Here is a 25,519-nt window from a genome sequence, read left to right as displayed (position 1 = left end):
TATTTCTACTTCCTGTTTGGTTTTCCCGCCTATATTTCCTGCCTGACCAATCAGCGTTTATTTGTAACATGACTGACAGAATACAGACAATTCTCCTGTACCGCTCTTTAGTGTCAATTCTTGCAAGGCCACTAATCCTATTATGGGGGAGCAACCATGTAGTCTTATCTAATCATTACCTCACAATGATCCCATCTCCTGATCCCATCATCCTATGGAGAGGGCCTAGAGATTCCACATATGAATTGGGGAAGGATTAAATTCACGATATAAAACAATTCTTGATTATAAGTTATAATCTATACACTATATAACTTGAAGTACATTTTCAGCTTCAGTAAAGTAAATGACTACATAATCTAGTGTGCAGATTGTTGCTGATTAAAAACAACATGCCTGTTTCTTTCTCTTTTCATTTTCTCTAATTATGTCTATACCACATTGCTTTAACACTTTTTTGTCTGAGGATACTGATTATATACAGTACGGCACCCTCAGTCATTATATTGAAGCTGGAAGAAATTATGTTAAAAAGTAGCAGGCACAACCCACATTCTCTTTACATATGGTCAATTATGATCAAAGGGCTTCACAAAGAGGAACTGAATAGTGATTTCTTTCATTGTGTATTGAATAGCAATTCAAGCAAATAAAGAAAGCCACATTAGTCACGAGACCTTCTCAGATCAGTCTGTGTCAAAATGCATGTGATATACACCTCCATCCCCAGAGATATTTGAAGTGCCTGTTATGTGTTAATATTATAGGAACCCATGTTTTTTTAAAAAAGAAGATACTCTGTGATATCACCTCTGTGTCACTAACACTGATAGTTCAAAACTTTCTGAAACCAAACAAGGTGATCACGAGAAAAGCCCAAAGGCATTTGAATCAAATGAAATGAAGCATCAACACTGCTGGGAAGTAGATGTGTCTTAATCTTTTAGATTAGAAAATAGTAAAATGGAGATTGAAGCATGCTTAATGAATTGTTCAGGGCCACTCATTAAATGTGTCATCAGTCTGCAGTATAGAATCAGATGAAAGCCAGACTAATACCTCATTTTATTATATCCATTGTGCTTGTCTGACTAGTAGATACTTACTTTTATCTGAAAAAAAAATATTTATTAACCACTCTTTTCTTTACAGTCTAGGGACTGGAGAATGACAGAGAAGCAGTGGTTTACTCAGATAGTATTTGAAAAGCTAGAAAATCTAGGTTTGGGATTGTTTTAATACCATCAAGGTAGTTTCCAAATTATTGCGCTTATGTTTAATGAAGATTAAAAGTCCATTATGTTAAACAGAAAAAAATTAGTGACCATACTATTGATTTGGTCTTTGCTCCTTTTCTGTATATTTGGATAGAGGTTAGAATTTTCCTATATGCCCAGGAATCTTTCCAAAAGCCTCCATCACTCACTCACACACAAGTAAAAATAATAAATAAATACTTTAAATTCTATCATAATTTAAAAGAATTAATACAATCAAGTTATACTAACATACTAGAAATTTGTTTGTTTTCTTTACCCTATTATATACGATCTTTATGGGATATAAATTAGAAACAAATTATGTAGTCTAGTTTATTGAACACTTCTCTCTCGAATTACCTTAAAAGCATTTAGTAGGGGACTGGAGAGATGGCTCAGAGGTTAAGAGCATTGGTTCTGGGAGAAAGGCATGAGCAGGGAGGAAGGTTAGAGGAGAAGATCTGTGTGGGCCACTGGAGACAGGGGCACAGCAGAGGAGGCTGCGGCAGATGGGCTTCTACAGGGATAGGAGAGGAGGGAGAGGTGAAGATCTACAGTTACCTTTTCTTCTCCCCTGGCCTGCGCCAATTCTGACAGTTTTTGTGTCATAAACTGTATAGACCTCTCAGTGCCTTAATTCTTAAGAATTAAGAATTAAGATTGACTCATCTAAGGTAAAGCATTTTTAAACCAGTTAATTCACCATTAATGAAGCAGCCTTGCAGCATCACCATTGGATCCCCAGATGGTATTTGGGGATTTAATATGTGGCTTTTTTTAGAGATATGGCCATATATTTTTTGAACTCTCATATTTTTCAAGATAAAATTAGAATCTGCAAAATCTAAGGAATTTTTATAAAAAATAAGACTTAATATGTATAATGTTTTACTAATAAATTATTAATAGCTAAAATGAAAAAAATTAAAGTGTAGACTTTAACTTCAATAGAAAGTTTGTATATGGTCAGTATTTCATGGCAGTGGTCACCACAACTATTAATAATAAACATACATTTATCTTGAGTTCTCTTTTACTTTGAGTCTAAAAAATGGTTAATAATTAGTCATTCATTTAGAATTTATGTTGAGTGTCTAATGTGTCTAAGAAGTACTAAATAGGGTAATTACCCATATTATGTCTTCACATAATAATCCTCCAAAATACAAAACATATTTATAACCCACTCATCAAGAGGAAATATTTTTTCCAAATATTTAAAATTCTTTTTGAATACCAAAAATGTAGAGGGTGAATTTCTTTTCTTTTAATAAGTATTCTGTCCCAGAATGTTCCATGAACATCCAAAAGCTACAGTTTAAAAGATTCTTGGTAATTAGAACTTGATAAAAATTGTTGATAATATCAACTGCCTACCTTTCAAAGAGTGATATATGTCTGATCACTGACCAACCATTTACAGCTTCACTTGGACAGACCGGGTCTAAACTTTGATGATTGATAGAGATGGGGTGAGTTTGCATATCTAATGAGAATGTTAAACACAAAGCCACTTCTGTCAACATAAATGATGGGTCCTCTAAATGGCAGCACACTTTAAGAATGACATGCAGAATCAATCCTTAACTAATTGGAAAATTAATTAGTGCCTGTCATTTAAACTCTGTATTTTTAAGCTTCAGTCTGATTACAGTTAACTAGCTGTATGAAAGCAGACATTTTGTAAACCCAATGAAACTGTGGCCTGAATTTTCATAAAACATGTCCTTTGGTGGCCTTGGTGTCTGTTAATGATGAAAACTCTATCAGTCTGATAAACGCTATCAATGTGGGGAAACTAATAAGTTATGTTATTTACATTTTGTAAATTTAGCTATGGAAGAGTGTCTTTGTTGGGGATTGTCTTAATTAGAGTTTCTATTGCTGTGAAGAAATACTATGAACATGGCAACTTCTATAAAAGGAAAAACATTTAATTGGATGACTTATATTTTTAGAGGTTTAGTCTAATATCATGGTAACATGCAGGCAGATATGGTGTTAGATAAGGAGCTAAGAGTCATACATCTTGACCTGCAGGCAACAGAAAGTGGTTTGAGACAATGGGCCTGGCTTAAGCATATGTGAGAGCTCAAAGACAGCCACCACTGTGACATACTTTCTCCAAAAATGCCACACCTACTCCAACAATGCCACACCTCCTAAATGACTAGTTCTTTTAGAAAAGTAAAATATCATTAACTTACTACTTTTTTCTAATGTTAAATGTTGACTAAATTTTTTTAACAATTTGAACTTGTAAAAGCATCAAATAAAAAAATCAATCAAATAGGTACATAAGTATAAATACTAACAATCACATCCTTGGTATATACAGGTCATATATTTGGTAATAGTTGTTATAGTTTTTGCAGTAGTCATAAAGCTGAAATGTAGGATTATTTCTGTCAGAAAAGAGTCTGCATATTTCAAGAATCTGTTAGTTGTGTATTTAACTCTCAATATAGACTTTTAGTGCTGTGAGTTGTTCTATCTCACAGATAAAGACAAGAGAATCAAAGAGACCAAGCTATTTATTCAAGACCACATAGCCATGATAAAGTAAATGGCATCCAGGTCTTCTTTGCAAATGCTCTTCTTACAGGAATATATTTCATCCTATTTGTAGACAGAATATGGGAACAGATGATTCATAAATATGAAAATACAAATAGTATCAACACAGTAAAAATGCTCACATATAGGAGAGATACATCATTGCCTCATGCAACATTCATTGACTAAAATCTTAATAACTAGAGTTATAACATGTACCCATTTCAACTTTTCTTAAACAACAGAAAATGTTGAATATATTCTAAATTCTTTTGAAATCATATAATACAGGTCAAAACAGGTTTATCCCACTTATTTCAATGGCCTTCTCCTTAAAATTTAGCCAGAAGAAAAACGATTCATAAAAAAAACAATATAAAATACAAAACCTACTTTATATAAAGATACTAAATCGCCTTGGCCCAGCAAGAGCCCCTGCTCCTGCTCTGAGGAGATCCATACAGGGGAACTTTCGTCCAGCGATGGATAGAGATAGAGACAGAGACCTACAGTGGAGCACTGGACTGAGCTCCCAAGGTCCAGTTGAAGAGCAGAAGGAGGGAGAAGACGAGCAAGGAAGTCAGAACCGCGAGCGATTCTTCTACCCACTGAGACGGTGTGGACTGATCTAATGGGAGCTCACCAAGGCCAGCTGGACTGGGACTGAATGAGCATATGATCAAAACGGACTCTCTGAATGTGGCTGACAATGGGGGCTGACTGAGAAGCCAATGATAATGGCACCGGGATTTGATTCTACTGCATATACTGGCTTTTTCGGATCCTAGTCTGTTTGGATGCACACCTCCCTAGGCCTGGATGGAGCGGGGGAGGGCCTTGGACATCCCACAAGGCAGGGCACCCTGACTTCTCTTAGGATTGGAGAGGGAGGGGGAGGGGGATTGGGGAGAGCAGAAGGGAAATGGGAGAATGGGAGGAGGTGGAAATTTTGAATGGTATTATTTATAAAGCAATTAAAAAAATCTAAAAAAATATAGTAAATCTCACAATCACAGACAATCAAAACATGAAAGTGGATGAAATGCCATCAAATCATTATAATTACAGTTATATAACAGAAGGAAAAAAGAATGCAAGTTAAAGTTTTAACTGAGCTAATGCTACCATGAGGTGTATATTTCTAATATACATTGTAGTTTCTGTAAAGTAAATGCAAAAAGTAAAAATAAGGCCATATGTTTGTCAAAAGCACAAATGCAGAATAGTTGGGTGCAAGCAGTTCTTGAAAACCAGCAAAAGTCCATTGCTGGCTTCAAAACAAGCACCACATAAAATTCCCTCCATTTACAGTGATATCGGAGAAAGGTAGTAATAGAGCTGTGTATTCTTTTATTAAATTTATCACTTTATTGATCACAACAACGTGGCTTGAAGCACTAATATTTTAAATATTTTATTATTTTAATATAATATGGTGAAGATTTTTGGAACTTCATAAATCTTTGCAACTTATGTTGATCATATTTTACTTGAAACATTAATGCATAAAATTAAATTTTAGTTTAGCTTATTTAGTGAGTATTTGATTACAATTTAAACATTTCTAAATAGTTATTACTATAGCTAGTAGTTAATATTTACTCTTCTGGCTATAAATGTCACAAGCACATTAGTTTCCCTTTGAAATCCATGGAACACATACAGTATCTCCTGAACTCTCAGCAGGCCTTCCCTCTCTACATAACTACTCTTTACTTACACGGAAGTAAACTTCCTGAACAGACACTTTGTAAGTAAAATAGGTCTCACATGAAGCGGCAGAGAAGTAAAAAGAGGAAATTTGGGGGAGGGGAGCATATGTTGGTTCGGAAATAATTTCACGGCTGGAAAGCAGATGGAAAACCAGCAATTATAGAAGCAGCAAAGGGATTTCGACAGACATGTGTAACACTTCTGTAATTTTGAGATCTCATTTTTCACACTTTAGGAAGCTCTCAAATTTGCACAGGATTGTAGCTTGTGTAGCTGTTCTGGATGTCCAGAGAAGTACTCACTAGCTTAGTATATGCCATTCTTGATAACTCCTAAGAGATGCACTGCCCCGCAGCAATCAGTTACCACCACACACTAACAAGAATGTGTCCATCAGAGGCCAGGGGACATTAGCACAGAACATTCAGAAACGTGAGGCAGCCAGAACTTATCATCACTCTGATTTAGGATGTTGAGCAGGAAAATGTCTTCTGTGCCCTTAATTAATAAAAGCAGCAGCCTATCAATCTCTTCCAAGAAGCAGCCATACATATAAAAAAGAAAAAAGTTATGATTCCCTTTCTTTTTTCTGTATGTAAATGGAGAGTCCAAGACACATGAACCATTTCTTATCTTTAGCATGTTATCACAGACAGAACATTTGATTTTGAAGGATCACTCTCTTTTATCTTTAAACCTCGTACAATCATACTTGCCAGGCAGAAGTACTCATGATTTAAAAATCCAGTTTGATATAAGAATCTCTGTTTACCAATGTCTAACCTGAGGTGTACCTTGAGGCAATGAACTGCTTGACAATCTGTTCTCCAAACCAGTTTACATGAGACTGAAACTAAAGGTAGACAACCTATAAAACCCAATCAAGTTTTAGGATAATAAAACATTCTTGATTGATACTTCTTTTTAGAGGCTACCCTTCATTCTCTAAATGTAGGCCAGATTCAAGTGTTAAAAAAAAAAAAAGAACAGCATCTACTTCTTTAAAGTCTAGATCAAACTGATACAGGATAGGGGCACCTGCCACCATTCTGCAAGACACAGGACAAAGGGGACATACAGAGGGATATTTTCCCATTTTCATTTATCTTTCACTTCAGGGTGTCCTTGACATTTTTCTTACTCTCCACTTTGTGAGCAACCACAAGCAAAGGAGGTCCTAAAAGAAGAGTCAGTCTCTCACCTCAGAGACTTGAGTTTTCAGTGTGTTGTCTTCCCTCATAAGGGACAAGGAAGGAGGGGAGCCTCTGGACCTATGGGACTGTTTGCTCTCACTGATTTGACATTTCCTAACTCTACTACTCTGACCTTGGCAGGTTCTTTCCACATTTTGTCTGTTTAATCTTAGCCTGCCTGTGCGTGACTGGAATAAACATTGGGAGAGTCTTGGTGCCCCTGTGGGTTGACTCTCCCATATTTATAAATGTTCCTTCTGACCCCTTTGCTCAAGTGACTTAAGGTTTGTTAGAAAACTAAGGTCATATCTTTCTAGAACAAGTCAAACAGCTGGGTGATCTACGTAAAATTTGTGCTTCTGTGTGTGTCTTCCCGGGTCCTAACTTACCTCTTTTTGATCCAATAAGGCAAAAGAGGCTAAACCAGTTCTGGGCTGGATTCCTCTTTAGGCGCTTCTGTGCAAAAAAACATTCCTGAGGCAGAAAGCTTAGCGGCACAGTGGCCAGTACGAATTAAGTCTTGTAAGTAAGGAAAAATTGGTTTCCTGGGCACTGAAGCACTTGCCAGAGGGATTGAAAGCCCCCATACCGCAGAGTATCTGAGAGGGATGCTGCAAAAGTGAGGCAGGCCATTGCATTTTTATGTTCTGTGCCCTTGCTTGAGGTTGCTCCTCATGCTCTTGCACGCTAAGTATGAGATTGGCACATGCTACTGCTCAGTACTGGGGATTCTTCCATCCCACTTGCACAATTGGGTCACTTTGGGGCAGAGGAAAAAATGGTCCTATGGAATTTCTGTCTGTTTCCTTTCTGTCCCACGGAGTAGGTCTATTTAAAGAATAGTTAAGACTTCATTCCTATGGTTAAAATTCCTCATCACCTGGCAGTAGGTGGTACAAGAAGGAACACAGCCATGGCTGCGTCTGAAGGATAATGGGGGCCTTGTGATTGGGTCTTTATGGATATAAGCCATCCCAATTTTCAGAAAGCAGACCACCATCACCACATGAAATCATTGATGAGCTTGTTCCCTTCCATGAATAAAAGTGATCTGAGAGAGTTTGGTGGACAATGGCCCCATCTTCTTCCTCACTTTCAGTCTGGTGTCTGGAGAAGTATTTCTAGTCTAGGATAGAGGAAGTACAATCTCTTATTTCTCTCCAGTAATCCATTCTCAAGTAGTGGGAATGCCTTGATTGTACACTTATTCTGCATGTAGTCTTCATCTCCAGTACTTTAAATTATAGCCAAGACATTCTTTGTGTCTCCTCTCCTTAAAGTAACTCCTCTATAACTTCAAATGGTTGCATAAGAGCTAAGAGGTTAGTCTTTCATGGGAGAAAACTTTATTTATTCTTCCTTACTAGAGTAGAAGAGGACTCATGGTTTAAATAGCTGACTTGAGCAAAATGGCCTTCCTCAAGGAATAACACACCCAATTGATTATCTGATATCAAATGATCCTTCCTAAAAATATATACATACACATAATATTATATAGCTTAAGCAGGTAGTACTTATATATTAATGACCACAAAGATAGATGCAAAAGGATCATGAGTTCAAGGCCAGCCTTAGTTACAAGTAAGTTCAATATCAGCCTGAGCTACATCAAACCCTGTCTCAAAGAAGGTAGAGGGAAGACCAAGTGTTGTGTATTAACTGTTAAGAAAGGTGTAGTAGGGAGCAAGGCCCCTTGTTTGTCCCAGCCGCCTGGCTAGCTTACACCCTAAATAATTACAAATAAACTGTATTCATTTAAACACTGCCTGACCCATTAGTTATAGCCTCTTATTGGCTAACTCTCACATCTTGATTCAACCCATTTCTAATAATCTGTATGTCACCATAAGGCCGTGGCTTACTGGGAAAGATTCATCATGTCTGACCTGGCAGCATCATGGCAGCTCTCTATGACTCTCTTCTTCCCAGCATTCAGTTCTGTCTACCCTGCCTACCTAAGTTCTGACCTATCAAAAGGGCAAGGCAGTCTCTTTATTCAACCAATAAAAGCAACACACAAACAAAAGTACTTCCTACACCAGAAAGGAGACAAAGGCATATCTTCCCCTAGTGGTAGATTTGGTTCTTTACTATAGAAAGTGAGAAGAAATTGAGAGACAAAAAGAGAAAATACAAGTAACATGTTCATTTGGTAATCTACTTACAAAGATGTAGGCAAAAAAGCTCATCTATGACTAAAGCATTCTGAACTGCCCATGCTGTGTAGAGCAGTGTTGACTACCAGTCCACATGCTGGTGCCTCAGCTGTATTCATTGCTGCCAGTTCTTCACTACTGCCAGCTACAAGCTCCCTAACCCCGCTAGGGAAAAATAATGCACGCTAGAAATCAGGAAACCTAAATGATACTTCTATCTAGGACAGTCACTAGCTGTGTAACCTAGAGAAAGAAAATTTTTGAGACCTCTCCTTCATTCTCCTTAGAACAAAGATATTAATAATGATATTTATAGTTTTGTTGCAAGGCAATCATGTGATGAATTACACAGTGACCAGAATGTAGCTGGTTCAAAATTGGAATGGCTTTTCCTATTATTCGATGAGACTTGTATTGATTTGATGGTTTCCAAATAATTAAAATATAAGTTACAAGGTGGAACTAATTAGTGATCAATATACCATGTTGATTCAAACAAAATTTGGACAGAGTCTCTGTCTAGTCTCTCTTCCCTTGAGTGTGCTCAATGATGTTTGCCTTTGTCTACTCAAGGGTTAACTAACAAAGGAATAGTGTGTGGTAAGTTCCAGATTTACTTGAAGTTTTTCCTGTCTCAAAGTATCAACTAATGAATTTACACATAAGTAGAGCTGATGCGGAAGCACAGCATAGCAACAGTAGACAGTCATAGTCTTCCCTGCCCACACCAGGTCAGAAGACCTATGCCTTGCATACATTCATCCCATTGGTTTACTCCCCTAAGCAATATCCTCTTGCTGAATACTTACTCTGTGTTTGAACATGGTTAGAGAAACTGCATGCGCATGAAATTTGAAAGAGGATATCATGGCTCCAATGATAAGACATGCTATACAGTTCAAACCCCTAAAAATCTAAAGTTGAATTACATCAGTTACATACAGCAAAAGAGATGATGCAAATTTTATGAACTGACTGAGAAATGCAGTGAAAGCAGAAAGAACAGAAACATGTTTAAAGTAATCCAAAAACTTTAAATCTGAATCCCTTCTTAGAAATTTTCATTCTCTTTATTCTCTTGTCTTTATAAATTTAATTCAAAACCACCATCACAAAGTAACACCTGAAACTGAGTAAATAATTGTAGAGACATTGATTGTTATCCTTTAAGTGTTTTTCTCTGCTTCTTAAACAATGTAATTTACATGAAAAGTCAGTTATTTATTTAGAATGAAGCTTGCAGGTGGGATTTCTTCCATGTTCAAAATCAGTACACTGATCGCTAACAGCAAAAATCCTGTTGCAAAATGTTATGGAAAAATGCATTCAGAACAATACAAGTGAGCAATCCATCTTTTCTTTCCTCTATGCCTCTCTATAGATACAGATAGATATAAATATAAATATGTAAATAATAATGATGATATGATACATGATAAATAGATGAGCACACATATATCTATATATTTACATATCTTTGTTTATTTATTCATTTATTTATTTTTACATGGCCTAAACATTCTGCCTGTAACCTTTAGAGATTTCATGTGGTTTGGTTTGCTCTAGGATTTACTGAATCAAATAAACTATATCCGGATAATCTAAGTATTATTGACTCACTAGATGCTGTCTACTTTTTGTGGCCAGGCGGCTGATGGATAGATTATAAGGTAAGTCTCTTTCCTTGAGGTTTTCTCTACCACTGTGAATTTCCCTTCTCTTGGTAAGCCTTTACCTTTTATTTTGTCTGCCATCTCATGTCTTCTGGGCACACTCTTCTCACCTCTTTATGCTATCTGCCATTGTTTACTTCAGTAATATATTCAGATCATGTTCAGTGAAGTTTCATCAATATACTCATGCCCTTCTGTTACTCTAACTCTTGGCCAATTCTGCAATCTGTGTGGATGCTGCCATGTGTGATTTACCCGTGATCTTTGACATCTATATCTTGACCTCTGTGCTCAGTAGTAGTGTGCCTCTACTGTGCTACGCTGGCTTGTCATCATCCATGGCTGCTTAATTGGGTTCTGAAATTTTCAAAATGGAAAAACGCTTAATCTCATGCCATGGTTTTAGCAATATTCTCCTAAACCTTCCTATCATCTTACCTCTCCAGAACACCCATTAGCAATAAGTCTTCTCTTTCACTAGCGAGAACCTCTTGTCCTTTGATCTAGTCTTTCATAAGACTCTTTGAGATTCCACAAGAGCCAATTCAGACTAGCTCTGGCATGAAAAAGAAATTTAATATAAAATGCAGGTACAGTTCACAGAATCAAATGAATGGAAGAAACAGAGCCAGACTTCAAAAGGTTTGCCAATCAGAAACAGCAAAGGCACCAGGGTCTCCGGCACTATTTTTCTGAGTTCATCTCTGTTCTTTCTGTGTGTTTCTTTTCTTGCTTGAAACATTTTCTATGCTTTCTCAGTCAGTGGTAACAGAATTCTACCACAAAGCTGCTCTATTTGCATGACCTCATTGCTAGCCAACCCCAAATCAAATGACTCTCTGAATTTTGATGCACCAAAAATTGTATGCTTTTGCAGCCTTCTGAAACCCCCGAGCCAGTGAAACATTGTTAAGGGCTGATACCTAGTCAATTAGCTATCACTGAGGGTTGATGCCTAGATAACTAATTGGAGTTTGGAGCACACACAGTCAGATAAATATGATTACTAAGTACCAAAGAAGGGCATGTTTTGTAAACAAGGATGAAACAATACAGAAGTACAAATCTTTGGCTTCTCCAAATAGTGTTATCTATGTGTACTTTAAGGGTGCTGGATTTACATGCTCTGAATTCATTAATAATCTATGTTGCCATTGTAAACGGATCCTCTGTCCCTTAGTAATGCTTAACCTAGGGCAATTTATAATAATAATGACTTTACCTATTTTTACCCAGTGGATATCATGGCTTACAGAAGAAAATGTTGTCATAGCAACATGAATTTACAAAATTTTAAGATAAATATTTAGTGACAACTGGTACTAAATAATCTTAGTAATTCTTGCATGAATCCCTACTTAACACATTCATAATTTTACTCTTTAGTTATTCCAAATGTAAAGCCTTTCTCAAAAATATCAGACCTCTTCTTTTCATTCATCACACTGTTTTTACTTCATGTACTTTCATTCACTTTAGAATTTTAGAAAACTTGGAGGCTAACAAATAACAACTCTCCAGGTTCCTCAATGGCCAGACTCATCTATAAAATGATCTTTAGTCCTCGTTCAGATTTTAGCAACTACCTATAGAGCAGATGTTTCTTCTCCTGTTCTTAACAATAATTCCTCATCCTAATTCCAACATCCCCAACCCTCTCTAAGCTCCTAAAACATCATCTATTGGACCTATTTCTTTGAGTATAAATTGATTTTATATCTGCGTATGTTTTTCAATAGTATGCACTCTATCTGTCCACCTCTAACATGTTCTGTAATTTTACAATCATTGTGTGCTGCTTCCTTTAATCCTCTGTACCAGATTCTTCTTCGGAACAGCATCTACTTCTTAGCCATCCATGCACTTCTATAAGTCAATGTCAAGATTTCAATTGTCAACCTCGTCATCATCTTTCCAGTACTGACCCTTTCTGCATCTACTTGATCACTGTCTTCCCTTGTGCTCAACTCTTAAATATTAATTTTATTCTAAAGGAGTCCAACATCAGAGCTGTTATGGAATTATTTTCCTAAGGCTATTTACTCCACATCTAATCTGAGCTGTTAGAAAAACTGAAAGTGAATGGTTTTCCCTTGCCAAAACCCCATATCATATTTCAGTATCTATATGAACAGTTTTACATAGTGAGGCAAAGAAAAATTATCAATGAATCTTCTCAAAAAGACTTACCTCACAAAGACAGATATGAAATTATAAAATTCAACCCTCCCCATTTATATCTATGTATTCACAGACTGTCTACGTAGGAAACATAGCCTAAAGCAACCTACCTCAAGACCCAGTAATGCCACTTTTGGGTATACTCCCAAAGGATGCTCAACCATACAACAAAGGCATGTGCTCAACTAAGTTCATAGCAGCATTAATTGTAATATCCAGAACCTGGAAACAACTTAAATGCCCCTCAACCTATGAATGGATGAAGACAATATAGTACATTTACACAGTGGAGACAAATAATGACATGTTGAAATTTTCAGGCGAATGGATAGATCTAGAAAACATCATATTGAGTGAGGTAACCCAGACCCAGAAAGACAAATTTAATGGGTACTCACTCATAAGTGGCTTTTATACATGAAGCAGAGAAAAACTAGCCTACAATTCATAACTCCATGGAACTTAGACAAAAAAGAGGACACTTAGAGAGACATACATGGATCTAATCTACATGAGAACTAGAAAGACAAGATCCCTTAAGTAAGTTGGAAAAAACTTCCAATCAAATGGACCTAAAAATCAAACTGGTGTAACTATCCTAATATCTAACAAAATAGACTTCAAACTAAAATCAATCAAAAGAGGCAAAAAAAGAACATTTTATATTAGTCACAGGGAAAGTCCATAAAGAGGAAATCTTAATAATGAATGTCTATGCTCCAAATAGAAGGGCATCCTCATATGTAAAAGAAACACTGATAAATCTTAAATCACATATTAAACCCCATACATTAATAGTGGGAGACTTAAGCATTCCACTCTCAAAACTGGAAAGGTCTGTCAGACAGAAAATTAACAGAGAATAAGGGAGCTAACAGATATTATGAATCAAATCGGACTGAACAGATAACAATAGAGGAATCTAAAATGGCTGAAAGACACTTAAGGAAATGCTCAACATCCTTAGTCATCAAAGAAATGCAAATCAAAACCACTCTGAGATCCCATCTTACACCTGTAAAAATGCCAGTATCAAAAACACTGATAGCGACTTATACTGGAGAGGATGTGGGGTAAAGATAACACTTCTCCATTGCTGGTAGGAGTGCAAATGGATACAGCCACTTGGATATCAGTGTGGCAATTTCTCAGAAAATTAGGAAAGGGAGAGAGCAAAAGGGGAGCAGGGAAGAAAGGAGAGAAGTGGAGAAAAATATATAGCTCCATAAAAATGGTAAAAAAGATTTGAACATTATCAGTAAAATAAAGAGCAATATTAAGGGAAATAAGAGGTATTTTCAATGTTGCATATTTCTATCACAACATACAAATTAGGCAATTATTTTTATTTTGGTATTAAATAAAATTCACATGAAATTAAAAAAAGAATCACCTTTTGGTACTAAAGTCATAAGCAATAGACAGAATGTGGTAGATCTTGGTCTTTGTTTGGAGTGGGAGTGGCTAAAGTATCCTAGGAGTGCTGTCCTGCTCTTTTCTTGCTTTGTAAGAACAAAGTTTCCCCTGCTGGGCGGTGGTGGCGCACGCCTTTAATCCCAGCACTCGGGAGGCAGTGGCAGGCAGATCTCTGGGAGTTCGAGCCCAGCCTGGTCTACAAGAGCTAGTTCTGTCTCGAAAAACCAAAAAAAAAAAAAAAAAAACAAAAAAAAACTTTCCCTTACTTAATGCACTTTAACACTTTATTATCATTTCTCTTCTCACACATTTTGCTTTTAAATCCATTTAATACTTTAACTCTAACTATACAATCTCACGTGGAGAGCATATAGCAGACTGCCATACTTTGTGTTTATAAAATCTTGGATATTAATGCCATTTGCAACCTTTTCCAATGATAACTTTCTATTTTATTTTGAACGACATTCAAGCTCCTTAACAGGTTGACGTTTTTCAGAAGTCAAATGTATTCAGTCAATCATGGTAAGTCTTTGCCTAGATGGAGCCCTTGAATTTGGCTTACCTTCCTCCCTTTCAGCTTTCTAAAGGGTTGTTAAAAGTCAAGTGCCAGCTCTTGGGGAGCTTTGCTTTTCAACTAGGAGCTTGTAGGCACTGCCTCCTTTATATCTGTGGCATCTGTTCATACCTTTATTATAGCATTTATCACCGTCTAGAGCAATGATTTGTTTACCTGTCTCTTCTACACAGTGTGTGCCATGAGAAAAAGAATGGTTTCTTAGCTAAGTGAGTCCAGATCCCAGCCCCACTGCCTGGCACAGAATAGAAACTCCATTAATTATTCTGTTGAGTAATGAGTCCTGTTTGGTAGCTCCTTGAGAGTAAATCTTAGAAAAAATAACCAGGTTTTTATTTCCTTTGTAAAACCTAAAATGGTGACATCTCTAAAACAGCATATGGTATAAGACTGGATCACAAGAACAGGATTGGGCCACATATGTATCAGGAAAACACTAAAATTGATTAATCTTAATTAATTACAACACCCACAATTTTACAATGCAAGTAAGAGATACTACCTTTATACTACTTCCGTGCTGCTCAAAAGCATGAAAAACATCTATGAAAAGTAATTCCACTGATATTATTAACTTTTTATGATAATATAGCTTTCCTTCTTGGAAGCCCTCAAAAAAAAATCCCTAATTCTCTTGAGCTGAACAGATAACCCCCACTTCCTTGTGATGTCACCTTGATTGTCTTTGTTTTAAGCACTAGAGAAGAAGCAATATTCTTTTCTTCTACTATTGCATGTGTGAGGATCACCAACACATGTGTGCCTCCTTCCTTCAGGTGCCTCCCCTGCTTTGGAGGGGAGAAAGAAGGACGTATATGAAAGGAAACAGATGTTTCTTGTTGACTCTAGGTCTACATTCTGAAGGTGAAGCAGGCTTCTAAGTAACTATGTTTCAGGTGAGTCACCTCATTATTGTGCATATGATCCTAGTGAAGTTTAAACTTATTCTTATTTATGTCTAATACCTAAACTCAATTTTTTGTAAGTAAAGTCTAGTGATTTCTCATAACGACAACTAATCATATTTCTCAACTCCATTTTCTAAAGTGTGCAAAATATTGACCCACAATAAGATTGCTCCTCACCAGCCTCCTTTTGAGGAATGTGGGCCACAGGGGTCTTCGCTTCTGGCCTTTTACTGCGCTCCCACCACACATTGGGTACTCTAAGCCAAATGTTTCTGTCAAGACATAATTATGATTGAATCATCCACATGGACATGATAATAAAGCATTGTTAGGAGCCATCAGCATGTTTGTCCACACCATCCTAGGAATGTGCTATAAGTTGTTCATTTTTCCAGAAACTAAAAGTACTGGGTGTATTATAGTAGCCACGGTAACAGCTATGGGGTTAAACAAATCATATGTCATCCTCAGGACAAATGTTTCTCTGACTTTTAGCAGTAACCACCATTGCTAGTCACCATTCTCAATATCAGCACTAAGTTACAGGAATAAACCTGAAAGGACTTTTCAGACAAATCCTGCCCCTTGTGATCATTTTCCGTTTTTTACTTTAGTTTGTTATTTATCATTTCAGCTCTAGTTATGAAGTACAATATTTTTCCTGGTGAGCAGAGTATAAAAAGATCCTCATACAATTCACCTGTACTACAAAATTTCTAAGTGTTCAGGTTTTTAAAGCTATGACATGTTTTCATTTCCCCGCTCCTATTTTGATCATGTCATGGCCTTTTAAGGGTTGCCATTACCACTGCACATTATCTAGAGCTGGTAACACTGTTGTACTAATGCCATAACTAGCCAGTAGTCTGCCTCCTACGATAAACTTCCCGCTGGAAAAAGGTCTCACAGCAAGCATCGTGCTATTCTTTTCGCTCCTTATTGTATCTTTTCATTCCTTATTGTATGTCCATCTTCTTAGTGAAACTGTTCTTGAAAGCACTGCAAACTTGTTTAAAGGAAACCTGAGCTGTCTGTCAATCAGTCCAAACACAGAGTTTTTTTTTTTCAATAAAATTATTTCCTAGCATGAAAAGTCACACTCTGAAAGCTGTATCACTATATTACTAAAGAGAAAAAAATCCATTGTTTATTCTGAAGTAAAGTTCATGTCACAAGTGCAGATTATTGAACTATAGGCTCAGATGATTTGTGTACATCAGTTTCCCACAGAAGACACACATACACCAGCTTGTAACAGGAGACACACATACACCAGTTTGCAACAGAAAACAAATATTTCAACAATTAATTTTTAGCAAATATTTCACAGAAAACTATCCTAAATGTTTCCCAAAACTCTTTGGTGTCCACAGATGTTTCTCAGCCCAGCCTTGGTGAAGGGGATGATCTTCTGAGTATTTCAGGCTTGAATGGAATGTGTAGTATATATTCTCAGTTTCATGATGCAGTCAGAATTTCCTTTCTTTGAGGGCTTCTGCATGTGTTACACCCACTAAGCAGAAGGCTAAGTATTCATTCAGTAAAAATGATGCATCCAGGCTTGGGTATTGGATAGTAATGAGTAATTTTGTGGTTTTGGACTTGAAATAAACTGTGTTCCACAGATTAAAAAATATCTCAAAGTATTTCAAGAAAAATCAGGTGGAGTGGACAACACTACATATAAAAGACTATCCAAGTGAGATAATGTGTAATTTGTTCCATTAGAATATTAATTTATAAGCATATATTGTTGGACTCGCTTATTATTAAATCATTGACTGAGATTCAGTATTAATGACACTATTCAAAGACCACGCTGAAAGAAGAGGATTTCAGGCAGTGGGCAGAAGTGGTGGTGAACTTTTTAAATTTCTACATTTCCACTGGGGGAAAAAGAATTTAGGTTATAAACAATCAAACCAGAATTATCTAGAGTACAAGCCTTAGTTGGGCAACATAAGACCCCATCTCAAATAAATTAAAAGCAAGATAAAGTCAGCATTAAAAAAACAAAACAACAACAATATAAAAATTACTGAACAATTGTTTTTGCAAACCACAGATTACAGGAGGAAAGGCAATACACTCAAGTCTAAATAATACCAGCATCTATGTAGGAATAAGAGAAAATCCACTGCCAGCGAATGAAAAAGTATGAGAAAACGAGAAATCTAATTATTAGTGGTGTTCATTAGAAAACAGGAGCCAATTTTGGCACAGTAGCAAAACTACAAGGAGAATATGTGGCTTTTTCCTAAATGAACAGAACAAAGAAGCCCTGATGATGCTGAGAACTGACAAGGCTCCTATCATGGACCCACGAACACACACTAAAGAAATGTCGTGGAAGACATTGAGAACAGAATGAGACAGAGGCACAATGAGAAAAGAGAGATGACGGAAGTGCAGAGCAAATTCCAGAAAACACACAGCAATTTCTAAATACGACAGAAAACATCCAAAAGCTGTAAGAGTCAACAGCCTAATAGGATAGTACTGTAGTTAACAAGGTTCATATCTGAATAATTGTTGGTGCTTCTTCTCCCGCCAAAGTATACAAAGCTCTTTATGACACTATGAAAATTGGCCAATAGGAGGAGGTCTCTAGCTCAGTTACAGCTTCATTGTCATGCATCTTGCCACTAAAGCATGTGTTGTCTTTAGCACTCCATAGTGTTAGATTTAGTTAAGCCACCTTCTTTGAGGCAGGCTCTCATTGCTTGCTGTCTATGTCAGGCCTGCTGGCTCATAAGCTTCCAGGACTTTTCCTGTGTCTGCCTTCCTTCTCCCTTAGGATGGCTGAAGTTACAGATGTGTGCTACCCTCTTCTAATCATTACAAGATTCTAAAAATTCAAACTCTGGTCCTCGTGTTTGCTCAGCATGCACTCGACCTGCAGAGTTACCTTCCCAATCGTCTTCAATTAAACATAGTAGTGGACTCTTGAATCAGTGTTCCCATGGGCTGCTTCTCATTTATTTTTACCATGGTTGAAATGGCTAGCCTAATGGCATCTCTGTTTCAGATCTGTGTTCTAGTAAGAATAACAGCATTTACCATATGGTGTTCTTATAAGGACTTCATGAAAAAATTTCTTATAGAAATCTTAGAATGGTTAGGGAGTTTGAATGCAATTGGCCCCCATAATTGTATGGGGAGAAGCTCTATTAGGAGGTATAGCTTTGTTGGAGTGGGTATGGCCTTGTTGGAGGAAGTGTGTCATAGGGGGCAGACTTTGAGGTTTCATAGGCTCAGGAAACTGTGTCAACTTCTTGTTGCTTACAAGCCAAGATGTAGCCAGCACCATGTCTGCCTGAATGCCGCCATGTTACCCACCATGATGATAATGGACTGAACCTCTGGAACTGTAATTGAGCCCCTTTGGTTAAATGTTTGGTGCTTTTTTTTTTTAGTAAGAGAAGCTATGGGCATGGTGTCACTTCAACAAGTGGCATTTGTCTTATATGAGATATCAAAACACTAAAACATTATATCATACCTGTAAAGCATCATTGTTGAGAGAAGCTTCTAAACCAAAGTGATATGAGTCAGAATATGCAAGACCTTGTCCTAAGTACAGAATTAATTAGTCACAGTCACTTAGTCAAACCCTGAAATTCAAAAAATCCTCTTGATACTTATAAATCAGGGAAAATAGCAGCATTCTAAAACTAATACAAATATTCAGTATACCTTAACTAAAATCTGTATATTTATAGGTAGGTATTATCATGGAATTCTTCCAAATTGAATATATGCATACTATATGCATACTATGAAATCATTATAACTGCCTTGAAAATTAATGCTAAGGTATAAGCTACCTTCTAAGTTGCTGGGAAATATTAGACGCATTTTCCTGCCAAAATTTAAAATGCTAGGAGTGCTTGACTTGGCAGTAAATACTGTAATGAAAACTGGAATAATTTGGTTAAGAATAGCATGGTCCTGTTTAAGGATTATGTGCATGTGTGCTGTGCATTCCTTATTTTAAAAGTCATTGAGCTGTATACACTTATAACAGAGGAATTTTATGTTGGACAATTATTTCTTGAAATGCCTGTTAAAGAGTTTTGTGACTACAACCTAATTTGTTTTCTGAATTATACATTAAAATCTATTAACTACCCAACCCCCTAACTCACAAAAAAAGACCTCAACAAGTTTCCAGTGATGCTATGTGTATAATCACAAACATGTTTTCTTCTGAAGTGGGATGTCCTTCTGTAAATGTGTTGCTTTTATTGGTTGACAAATAAAGCTGCTTTGGCCAATGGCGCAAGTGTATTCCTAGCCAGCTCTTATATCTCAAGTTAACCCATTTCTATCAATCTGTATATTGCCACAAGTCTGTGGCCTACTGGTAATGTTCCAGCTTTTCAGCATCTTTCTCCTTCAGCAGCTACCTGGTGTCTGCCTGACTCCACCTCCTTTATTTCCCACCTGGCATTACTATGCTAAGTCATTGGCCCAAACAGCCTTATTTATCAACCAATAAAAGCAACACATATACAGAAAAACATCTCACATCATTCTTCTGTGAAAATATATACTAAGTATGCTAAGACATGAATATATGTGCCTGCTGGTTATAGAGTCTTCTAACATACACTAAAAAATACTAAAGATACAGTCATCAATGTAAGTGATCATATGAAGGCAAAGGGAAATGTCTGTTAGGGGGACTTATCTATGCCACTTTCTGTGTGATTCACAGCCATCACAATTATGAACTCTGAGAATTTGACGATGACTATACTGAGTCTATGTAAGAACAAACCCATTCTATACCTTACCTGGGCAACACAGTAGAGCTGACCCAGTTGGTGGAAGTATAGGTGAGTTGGTCCCAAGTGTGTGACAGTGGGATAGCTGGCCACACCTCCCTCATCTACCATGTGGTGGTAGAGACAAAGGAAAAATACCTTCCTGCCCTTGCTCCTGCCACCTGTGGTGGGTGGGAGAGATGGCCCTGAGGTTATAAGATCAGGAGAGCTATCCCTGCCCCTCAACAGCTGCAGGATTTGGGAGAGTGACCACTGCACCATTCCTGGGCAACAGAGTAGAGATGACCCCGGTGGTTCAGGCATGAGAGAGCCAACCCTGAGGGTGTGAAAGCAGGAGAACTGACTCCATCCCTTGCTCAGTCCTGTAAGGAGTGAACAAGCTGGGGCAATGCTAGAGGGCTCACCCTGCTGGTGAGGACAGGGTTGAGCTGGCAGGCTGACCGACCCTGTAACTACCTACGTCCCAGAACTAGAGTTACATGTTGGTCCACCCCAAAATCTGCCTCACCTATGATCTACAGGAGCAAGTGAAGGATCTCAAAGGACTCAAAACTGCAGGATCTCCACAACACAGGGCAACAGCAGGATATCCAAGAATAGTGAAGGCCCAGCATGGATAGTATAATAGAAACCAGAGGTCTCAAACCAGACCAATGACTCTTTGCAATGAACACTTAGAAGCAAAGATATGGACAGACAGGTTTACTACTGTGAGTTCACTGTGTTACACTAAACCTTCCATATAATGAGATCTTTTTCCTTTTCTTTTGTATTTTCCTCTTAAATTATATTTTAATTTGAGGGGGTGTTACAATGTCAGAGGGCAGATACAAAAGGATAAAGAAATGAATGGGATCAAGATGCATGATGTGAAAGAGACGAAGAATAAACAAAAATAAAGAGAAAAGCGACCCATCATCAGACAGGGGTGGATAGAACAGCATCATTTCATATAGATAGATTCATGGAAAGTGGGAGGCATTTACTTCGGTTGTGTACCCTTGGTTACCCACCAGGCTCGAGAAGACCACCCCGATCTAATAGCAATACATATAGACCATGTAAAAGTAAGTGAATCAAAAAATAAAAGTCATGAATGTGAGAAAGGGATGGGTAGCAAAGGGGGAAGATTAATGGGGTGAGAGATAAGAAAAGGGGGAGAGAAGAATGTAACCAGAATGGACTGTATACATGCATGAAATTACCAAAGAAAAGCTAACATGATAATAAAAAGGAATGCCAGTTCCCACCTTTAGTCTTCCTTATAAGTGAAAAGAAAGTATAAGATTATTAGCAAAAAATAACATACTTTAAGGTTCAACTAAGTTAAATCATTTTGCATATTAAAGCTTTCTGCTGCTATTTGATTATTAAAGAACAGATGGGCATATTCTCTGGAAGAAATCTTTTAACAATAAATGCCTGAGACCAGCTTGTTGGTCTTCTTAAAACAGTTCTCACTTAACACTACGTTCCAATCACCATGTTTTAGTTATATAACATCAGCGTCCTCAACACACGACTCAAATGTCAGCTTCCTGGGCAGTACCTGGGAAGAACAAAGTTTGCAGAGAACAATGGCACTGTTCTGCCCTTTTCGGTCCACAAGCCATCATAAACAGCAGCAAACAAGAGACAAATTTCATTGATTCCCTCCGAGTCTACTGGTATTTGGAAACTATATGTTACTCACACAGAGTCATCAAAACATGTAGCTATGTGTCTTACCTCCCAGTGGTAGAGCGACACTGTCTGCAAAATAATTTATCTAGTCACACATTACTTCTGGAAGATAGAACTCCAGGGAATTTTCCTGGGTACTTGAATTGAAAATACAAATACATGATTTTCATTCCCGTATCATAGCTTAATTATGGAGTCATTGGACCAAGAAGTTATCTAAACCTCAAGTCCTTAACTTAGGTGGTCTTCCAGGCTGCTGATGCTCCAGTCCGAGAACATGAGGTTTCTTGAGAAGAAATGTGACATGAATTTGCAAGGGAGCACGTATGAGCATCATGATAGGAAGCACAATGCCTGTAATATGACAGACTCTCCCATGCTGTGTGAAGAATGGCAGGATTTGAGCTGCCTGTAGAGGGGGATACAGGTAAAATAGCCATCTAAGGGTACTGACACCTCTGCAAGAAGAAACCTGCATGCTCAGCAGGAATATTGGTAGCAATGAAGTAACGCTGGCTGTAAGTGGGAAGCAGGGGAAGAAAAGTTACACAGTAAAGAAATAGATATTTCATGACCTTGAAATGTACAGGTTAAAGGGCATAACTCAAGCCTAAGAAAGAGAATAAAAATAAACAAAGCCATTAAACAAATTCTTGTGCTATGTTTTTTGTTTGTTTGGTTGGTTGGTTTTTCGAGGCAGGGTTTCTCTGTGGCTTTGGAGCCTGTCCTGCAACTAGCTCTGTAGACCACGCTGGTCTCGAACTCACAGAGATCCGCCTGCCTCTGCCTCCCGAGTGCTGGGATTAAAGGCGTGTGCCACCATCGCCCGGCATGCTATTTGTTTTATTATGACAAAAAGAAGGCAGGCTTGACTTAAACGTTTGTATTAGTCACTTACTCCTTGCTGTAACAAAATATCAGATAGTGAGTTAGGAAGGAAAGGTTGGTGACCCCGGGTTTCCAGGAGCAGCCCACCAAGGAAAGGAAGGAATGACGGCAGGACCACGAGCTGCCTGTTTGCATGACAGCCACAGTCAAAAGCAGAGAGACAGTGTCAGTGCTTGTTAACTTCCTCCTTTACCCGTCTGTATACAGTCCAGCACCAGGCCTGTGATAGTGCCACCTATACGCAGGGTGCCACTTCCCTCCTCAATTAAATGTCATTGGAGATGTTCCCAAAGAAATCTCCAGAAAAGTCTCCTAGATAATCCAGTTCCACCAAGTTAATGCTGAAGATTATAATATCATTTCCTAAGCAAACAAATATATATTTGTTTTCTTGAAATTATATATATTATTATATATTATTTGTTTGCTTGGAAATAATATATATAATATAATTTTTCCAAGCAAACAAAACACATTCATGTTCTATACTTCTTATGTTTAAATTAAAATGAAATGAATAAATGCATTTCAGCATAATTTTTACATCTATTTATCACTGAAATCTGATACATTAGTTTTGGATACTTTGTGGGGGTAACTTCATAGGCATTTTTTAGCAATCTTAAATTTCCCACTGAGATCTGGAATCATTACTGGGGAGATCAGCATGCACCATCAGATGCTGTGCACTGTGAAACCAGTTTGCCTATTCCTCAAAAGCTTGGGATCCAGAAACAGGTATTTGAATGCACAATGATGTCATTCCCATAAAGCTGATTTAAATGCCAGCCAATGCTGAAGTATTTTCCTCTGGTTTAGAGGTCTAGGGAAATAGTTAATAAAGAGAAAGCATTTCCAGCATAAAACTGTGTTTCTCCACAGAAAGGATCCTTGAGCTTTTACCAAAGCATTTATTCTGAATTTTAATAAAGCAGATTGACTTGGAGCATACCTAGAGAGAGTGTGTTCCCTGCCACTGAAAATCTAGGCAAGCCTTGTTTTTTTTCTTCTTCTCCTCAGCAAGTTTCTAATTTAGCTACTATAATGTGTTACTGTGATTTGATTGCAATTCTAAAGACTGCCAGGTTTATGGCCACTCAGTTCATGGAGAGCACCTCTCTGCAAGAATATTCCATATGTTCTTGATATTTAAATTCGAACATGTTCTCATAAAAATGGTGAGATGTGTTCCTAACACAAAAGAGTCAAGAAGTTGGAGTTCACAGAATTGAAATCAGGAGGCTTTTAAATTAGAGGGAAGGACTTTGAAAAATGGTAGTATTATAAATGTGGCGAAAGTCATGTACAAAATGTCAAAGGAAATGTTTAAAGAATAGTTTCCAAAGAAACGTTTATTAGGGAGTTTGTACACAACTGTTCCGCATTCTCCCTTGGCATTAAGTGATCAATTCTATAAACATGAGTGCCGGGGCGTGGGAGCTGGCTCAGTCAGTCAAGTGCTTGTAGAGTAAACATGAACACATGTGTTTGGATCCCCAGAATCCACTTACAATAACAGGTATGGACTGCACACATCATCGGGGAGCTGAGGAGTCAGAAACAAGAGGATCCTGGGACTTCCCCAGAACCAGTCCAGCCAAAGTAGTGAATTCCAAGTTTAGCAAGGAATCCTATTCAATAAATACGTGGTGGTGGTGGGGGGGGATACTTAAGGAAGACATTAGCCTTCAGTCTCTACACATGTGCACAGACACAATAATAACATGTACACATGGCATACATCACACACATATAAAAATAAGGATACTTAAAATACAATGAACTTTAGGTAGAATTAGCAATGCAATTTGAAATTTAGTTGCCATGACAATTCAAACATTCTGATTTGAGCCCTCAAATTTACTTAAAATGGTGCTTGCTTCAGTGGCTAAATGTAGGGAGTACTACCATTAAAAATAATGTATTTTGGTAAGAGGATGAATCTGGAAGGAATAAGAAGTGAGTGTTGTCAGGGATAATTGTATGAAATTCCCAAATAATTAATAAAAAAATATTGTGTCAGGGATAAAACTAACAAAGAATTCTCGACTTTAAAGATACTACACTGTCAGCAAAATATTTCATGTGTACACTATAATTTATTCTTATTGAATAAAAATATCATTTGTCTCACAAAAGAATAATGTATTTCTGCCCATTCAGGAGGGTATAAATTATTTATTCAATTTCCTTTAGCTAGTTAAAACTTTGCCAAATGAACATTCTTTAATGCCTGATCAAAACAGGTTCTGTTTACTCTCTAGGTGGCCGATCGCTATTAATACAAACTGTTAGAATAATAAGCCAGTCTAGAAAATATTAATGGCTATTTTCTGTGCTTGAGAGAGGCAGTCTGAATTAACTAAGAGCCAATTTAATCAGTGATCCTTTTTTGCTTCTCTGACTCAGGAGAGTGCATTATAGAACTGTGTGAAAACTAGTGTGTGTGTGTGTGTGTGTGTGTGTGTGTGTGTGATGCAATTCAACTCTGATTACAACACATTTAAAAATAATCAGGAAAAA

This window comes from Microtus pennsylvanicus, chromosome 12 (assembly GCF_037038515.1).
Source record: "Microtus pennsylvanicus isolate mMicPen1 chromosome 12, mMicPen1.hap1, whole genome shotgun sequence".
Lineage (NCBI taxonomy): Eukaryota > Metazoa > Chordata > Mammalia > Rodentia > Cricetidae > Microtus > Microtus pennsylvanicus.
Note: the sequence above shows the minus strand (reverse complement) of the source record.